Raw genomic sequence first — 7,920 nt, 5'->3', positions numbered from 1 at the left:
GCAAGCAGATAGTTTCCCAAATGAGATGGAAGAGGATATCAATTCACAGAGCCTAGGGGAACCTCACAACCACCACATTCATCAAGGACCCAGAGAGACCAACAACAAAGAACAGAACACTCACCTAATAAGGGCAAGACTGGATATCAACAGCAAAAAACACCTCAGACCTAACTGCAGATGCCTATACACCAGCACAAGAACACCAGAATGAACAACAAGACAATATGGCTCCTCCAGAACCCCGTAATCCTATTACAGTTGGCCCCAAGAAGCGCGATATAGCTGAAGCACAAGACTTCAAAACAGCAATTATGAATGTGTTTAGGGACCTTAAAGAGGCTGTGAATAAGTCTTTTAATGAAGACTGTGGAAACACAAAGAAACAGTTGAATGAAATAATGGAAACAGTTCAAGACATAGAAGTGGAAATGGAATCATTAATGGAAACCCAAACTAAAATACAATTGAAAATGAAAAACCTCAGAGGTAAGCCTCGCCAACAGAAGGTAGAAGTCAAATAAAATGTTAAATCTAAAAAAAAAAAAAAAAATTCCAGGTACAAGACATCTAGGAAACCCGAGACACTATGAAAAGAATAATAGGAATAAAGAAAGAAGAAGAAACCCAGAAAATATTTTCAATGAAATCATAGAAAATGTTTTCTCCAACCTAAAGAAGGAGGTCTCTATCAAGGGTACAAGAAGCATACAGAACACCAAATAGACAGTACCAGAAAAGAAATTCCACATGACACATAATAATCAAAACACTAAATGGGCAGAACAAAGGAAGGATATTAAAAGCTGCAAGGGAAAAAGACCAAGTAATGTACAAAGGCAGACCCATAAGAATAACACCTAACTTCTCAATGGAGACTCTAAACGCCAGAGGGCCTAGATAGATGTTCTACAGACTATAAAAGACTAAATATGCCAGCCCAGACTACTATACCCAGCACAGCAGATCACAATAGATGGAGAAAGAAAATATTCCACGATAAAGCCAAATTTAAGCAGCACTAACTACAAACCAGCTCTATAGAAGGTGTTAGAAGGAAAACATGATTCTGAAGAGTAACCACACTCAAGAAAACACAAAGAATAAATAATCCCAGACCAGCAAATCAAAAGAGAGGGAAAAACTCACACCATAACAACAAAACAACAGGAATAAATAAACACTGCTCATGGATAACTCTCAATATTAATGGTCTCAGTTCCACAATAAAAAGTCACAGGCTAACAGACTGGATTAGAAAACAGGATCTACGTTGGGTGGGCGGTGGTGACGCACGCCTTTAATCCAAGCACTCGGGAGGCAGAGACAGGAGGATCTGTGAGTTTAGGGCCAGCCTGGTCTACAGAGCGAGATCCAAAACAGTGAAAGCTACACAGAGAAAGCTTGTCTCAAACAAAACAAAACAAAACAAAACAAAACAAAAACTGGGGGGTAGAGGAGGGCATTACAACAGACATTGAGGAAATTCAGAGAATTACAAAGACATACTTTAAAAATCTGCACTCTACCAAACTGGAAAACCTAAAAGAAACAAGTGAATTTCTTTACATATATGACCCACTAAAGTTAAATCAAGATCGAATAAGCAATTAAAACAGACCCTCCTGGTGAAGTAGAAGTATTAATTAAAAGTCTCCCAGCCAAAAATAAAGCTCAGGGCCAATTAGATTCACCATAGAATTCTGCCAGACTTTCAAAGAATTAACACCAATAACTCAAATTATTCTGCAATATAGAAAGGAAAGAAGCATTTCCTAATTCTTTTTCAAGGCCACCATTACCCTGAAACCTAAGCCACCCCCCAAAAAGAAAATTATAGACCAATATCACTCAGGAGCATAGATCCAAAAAACCCAATAAAATACCTGCAAACTGAATCCAAGAACATATCAATATGATTATCTATCATGATCAAGTGGACCTCATCCCATCTCATTAGATGTAGAAAAAGCCTTTGACAAAATCCAACATCCCCTTGTGATCAAAGTCCTCAAAGACTAAGGACATTAGGGACCTACTTCAACATAATTTACAGCAAGCCCACAGCCAATATTAACCCAACCAGAGGGAAACTCAAAGCGTTTTCACTAAAATCAGGAACAAGGTAAGGCTGTCCACTCTCTCCATACCTATCCAATATAGTACTGAAGTCTTAGCTAGAGCAGTAAGACAAGTGAGGGAGGTCAAGGGGACACAAATAGGAAAGGAAGAAGTCAAAGCGTCTTTGTTTGCACATGGTATGGTTTTATACACAAAAGACCTTAAAAACTCCATTAGGAAATGTTTACAGCTAATAAACACTTTCCTCAAAGTCGCAGGATATAAAACAAATACATAAAAAATAAGTATACTTCCTATATACAAAGAGAGACTGAGGAAGAAATCAGGGAAATAGCGCCTTTCACAAGAGCCTCAAAAAAGTGTCGTGGGGTAACTCTAACTAAGCAAGTGAAAGACTGTAAGATACTAAAGAAAGAAATTGAAGGAGACACCAGAAGAGGAAAGATCTCCCATACTCATGGATTGATAGGACCAATATTGTAAAAATGGCAATCTTACCAAAAGCAACCACCATCAAAATTCTAACATAATTCTTCACAGAAAGTAAAGCAAAACAAAACAAAACCTTTCAACTGCATAGAAAAACAACAACAACAACAAAAATAGCTAAAACAATCCTGGGGGTGGGGGGTGGAAACTACTGGAAGTATCACCACCTCAGCTTTCAAGCTATACTACAGAACTTATACTAATAAACAGTGTGGCTTTTGAATAAAAACAAACATGCTGATCAATGGAATTGAATTGAAGACCCAGACATAAATCTACTGGGCACCTGATTTTTGGAAAAGAGGCCAGAAATACACAATGGAGAAAAGACAGCATCTTCAACAAATGGTGATGGTCAGACTGGATGGCTGCATGCAGAGGAATGCAAACAGATCCATATCTATCACCCTGCACAAAACTCAAGTCCAGATGGATCAAGGACCTCAACATAAAACCAGATACACCAAGGCTGGAGAGATGCCTCAGTGGTTAAAGGGACTGGCTACACTTCCAAGGACCCAGGTTCAATTCCCAGCACCCACATGGCAGCTCACACCTATCTGTAACTCAAGTTCCAGTGGATCTGAATCCCTCACACAGATAGAACACCAATGCACAGAGAGGCCTCTACTTCTAGCCTTGCTCATTCTCAAAGAAAGGATTTCCCGAACTGGGACTGAGGGAGAGGAAGTGACCAAGGAGACAGGAGGAGAAGAGGGAGGGAAAGAAGAAAGGAGGAAGAGAGAGAGAAAAAAAAATCTAATTAATATTTTCATTAAAAAAAAAAAACTGGATACACTGAAGTTGATAGAAAAGAAAGTGGGAAGTAGCCTGGAACTCACTAGCACAGGAGACAACTTCCTGAACAGAACGCCATGAGCACAGGCACTAAGATCAACATTTAATAAATGGGACCTCTCTTAGCAATAGTGGCCTGAACTGGCCATCTCCTGTAGTCAGATTAGTGACTACCTTAACTGTCATCAAAGAGCCTTCATCAAGTAACTGATGGAAGCAAATGCAGAGATCTACAGCCAAGCCCTGGACCAAGCTCCAAGAATCCTGTTGGAGAAAGGGAAGAGGGACTATACAAGCCGTAGTGGGTCAAGGTCATGACAGGGGAACCCACAGAGACAGCTGACCTGGGCTTGTGGGAGCTCACAGACTTTGGGCATGGGACCGACCTAGGGCCTCTGCATGTGTGTGACAGTTGTGTAGCTTGGTCTCTTTGTGGAGTTCCTAGCAGTGGGATCAGGACCAATCCTTGGCACTTGAGCTGGCTTTGGGGAACCTATTCCCCATGCTGGGTTGTCTCACTCAGTCTTGATGCAGGGGAGGAACTTGGTCCTGCCTCAACTTGATGTGCCACGCTTTGTTGATGCCCATGGGAGGCCTGCCCCTTTATGAACAGAGATGGAGGAGGAATGGATGAGGGTGGGGTAGAGGAGAGGTGGGGGAAGGGAATGGGAGAAGAGGAGGGAGGGGAAACTGCTGTCAAGATGTAAAATAAATGGAAAATATAAATAAATAAATAAATAAGACCTCATCGAGATGTAAAGCTTCTGTACAGCAAAGGACACTATCCTTTGGGCAAAGTGGTAGGCTACAGAATGGGAAAAGATCTTTACCAATTACAAATTGGATAGATGGTTAATATCTAAAATATATAAAGAACTAAAAGAATCAAGAAGACAAATAACCCAATTTTTTTAAAATGGGGGTATTGAACAAAGTAGAGATTTCTCAAAAGATGAAACACAAATGGCTGAGAAACATCTTTAAAAAGGTTCAACATCCTTAGCCATCAGGAAAATGTAAATTTAAAACTACTTTGAGAATCCATCTCCCCCAACTCAGAATAGCCAACATCAATAAAACAAATTATAGCACATGCTGGAAAGGATGTGGAGAAAGAACACTTGTTTACTGCTGGTGGGAGTGTAAATATGTACAGCCACCACAGAAATCAGTGTGTCAGTTGCTTGGGAAGCTGGGAGTAGATCTCCCTTAAAATCCAGCTCTACAACTCTTGGGTATGTATCCAAAGGATGCCTACATCCTACTTGCTCAACTATGTTCATTGCTGCTCTATTCATAATAGCCAGACATTGCAAACAGCCTAGGTGTCCATCAACAAACAAATGGGTAATGGAAATATGGTATGTTTATACAAAAGAGCTAGAAAAAAAAATTATACTGAGCTAGAAAAAAACTATACTGAGTGAGGTAATCCAGACCTCAAAAGACAAATTTTGCATGTTTTCTCTTATATGTGGATGCTAGCTTTCAAGCCTTTGCTATACTTGCTACAATCTGTATATCCAGAGGTTAGGTATCTAAAAAGGCACTAGAGAGGATGAGAAATAGAATATATTGTTCTAGAAAGACTAAGAGAATGGGCCAAGTGAACAAAAGTAAATTTAATAAAAATTAGTTCTTTGAAAAAATAAAACAAATTGATAAACACCACCAGGAATAAGTGAGGAAAAAAAGAAGAAAACCCCAACTGTCAGAGTTAGAAAAGGAGAGGTACCACTACAGAGTTTATAGACCTAGCAGGCTCATATGAATAACCTCATCAGCAAATTCATCAATTTAGAGTAAATGGACACATTCCTCAAGAAACACAACTCTATTAAACAGAAGAAATAATAATAAAAAAAAAAGACCCAAGCATCAACTGGACATGGTGCTGCATGTCTTTAATCCTAGTACTTGGGAGGCAGAGGCAGGCAGATCCCAGAGTTCAATGCCAGCCTGATCTACAGAGTGAGTTGCAGGACAGTCAGGCTACACAGAGAAACCCTATCTTGGAAAACAAAACAACTGTTTTTAATAAAATCTAGCAAAATTATGATTCAAAGCTGACAAAAACATGAGAAAATGAAACTAGAGACCAATACATTACAAATATAGGCATATAATTCTCTATTAGAATATCAGAAAAGCAAATTATGTTTTTTTGTTTTTCTTTTCTTGTTTTGTTTGGGGGAGTTAGATGGGGGTGGTGGGTACCGGGGAGAGCCAGGCCTCATGCATACTAGGCAAGCTCATGAATTCTGAGCTGTGTCCATTTTCTCCACCTCTTTTCATCTCATTTCATTTTTTTAAAGACAGAGTCTCACCGTACAGCTCACTTGTCTTTGAACTGGGGATTTTTCTGCCTCAGTTTCCCAAATAGCTGTATTTACAGGCAGGTGCAACCACACCCAGCTTGTTACTTATATTTTATATTTCACTAATTTTAAATCTTTTTTTCTAAAACAAACACCTAAAGCTATACATTTCCCTTTAATGACTGCTTTAGCTATGCCCCACAAACCTGGACATGTTATATTTCCATCAACATTCAGTCAAGAAATAGGTTCTGAGCCAGTGAGATGACTCAGTGAATAAGAACATTTGTAGCCAAGCCCGAAACCTGAGTCCAATCTCCAGGACCAACATGGTATAGGTAAAAAATTGACTCCCACAGATTGTCCTGTGACTTCTACACACATATCATGGTACATACACACTCACACACAAAACAAACAAACAAGTAAATAAATAAATACATGTCTGTTTAAAAAAAAATAAGGTAGTGGAGTGATAGAGGAAGGCATCCAATATGAACCTTTGGCTCCCACCTACACATGAACACCTACCTGCACATACATATGTACACATACACACACACACACACACACACACACACACACACACACACACACGTGTGAAACATAGACCCACACAAAACAAAAAGATATGAGCAAGCAGACTTTATCCCAAGAACATAAAATCGAAAACCAATCAGTAGTTATTCAATACATTAATGTGGCAAAGGAGAAACAGCATGTGACTATTCCATAACTCATTCAGGAAAAGCAATTGGCAAACTTGATTCTGAGAACTCCCACAGCACAGGAGCAGAAGGGAATGTCCTGAACCTGACAAATGTCTGTGAACAACCCACAGTTGTGGTGTTATAGATTGGACTAGAGATTGGCAAAAAGAGACTATATTCACTCCATCAGAGGCATGGGCTTTCACTCTGGATTCCTAAGTGATGCAGCCAGTGATACAGGACTTGTAGGATGTGACCTGACCCAAGCCCAGCTGCCCACTTAACTTGGGTTCCAATCTGCTCTCTGATCCCTCAGTACAAGAATGGTCCTGCCAGAACTGAGAAGGAAGCCAAACCCTGGCTACATTACTCACTGCTTTTGAAAACTCGGGCTTACATCACCAAGTGGGACCAGTAGTCCTGTGTACTTCCATTTAAGGGCAGCTTTATAAATACCAAGCTCTGCTGTTTCTTAGCTGTGCTTACTGTGGGCAAAACTACATGTTCATCTAGGGAAAATGAACTGTGTCTTGGCTTCCAACTTTCTCACATTGCCCATAACCTGTCTCTACACAGTCCAACTCTTCCAGTTCTCTGTCACTTTCTATAACCTTATTTTTCTTTCTTCATAGACTTTGAATCCATCTCCCCAGCAAGGATACAAGTATGGGGCTGAGGCTGTAACTCAGTGGTAGAGTGCTTGCTTAGACTCTTGGAAGCCCTGGATTCAATGCCCAGTGTAGCCAAAGAAAATAAAATTTACAACATAAAATATGAGTACTATGGGATCAAGAAGTTTTTCTTTCTAGTACCAGCTGTACTTCCAGTGTGTAGAACAGTGCTTGATGTACAACAGATACTCAATAAATACTTGCTAAATGAACGAGTGTGTTCTGCAGCTTAATAATCTCTTGGCGTCTCAGCAACCTTAAGCTAAAGCCTAACTCCTTAGAATAGCTTGCTCAAGCCCTTCTGAACCATACATACTTGCTTCTTCCTCCTATATCAACATTCCCTCCTCCTCATCACCATCATCTTCCTTCTCTTCCTCCTGACAGGATCTCAGATATCCCAGATCTCATCAACCTCTATGACCTCTGCTGGCCCCAAACTTGGTCTGTAGCTGAGGGTGTCCTTGAACTTCTGATCCTCCTGCCTTGACCTCCTGAGTGCTGGGAAACACAACTGGTTTATGGGATGCTGAGAATTAAATTGAGGGTTGTATGCAAGCTGGGCAAGCATGCTACAAAGTGGGCTACATGCCCCCCCTCACACACACACACTGACTCTTCTTGCCTGGTAATTTCCCTTCCACTTCCCTAGCTTCCTAGCTGATTCTGCATTCCAGACTTCCAGCACATCTTTCAGATCCTCAAAGCTGCCAAGATCTCTCTGATTGTTGTGCTCTCAATCACCCAGACTCTTGTTGTATATTGGGTGTGGGTTCACACTGGTCTTGGAATCAAGACACAGAGGCAATTTAAGGATGAAATTAGCCTTTCCAGCTGCAGGAGGATCAGCCT

Source organism: Onychomys torridus, chromosome 1 (assembly GCF_903995425.1).
Source record: "Onychomys torridus chromosome 1, mOncTor1.1, whole genome shotgun sequence".
NCBI lineage: Eukaryota > Metazoa > Chordata > Mammalia > Rodentia > Cricetidae > Onychomys > Onychomys torridus.
This window is presented reverse-complemented; position numbering follows the sequence as displayed.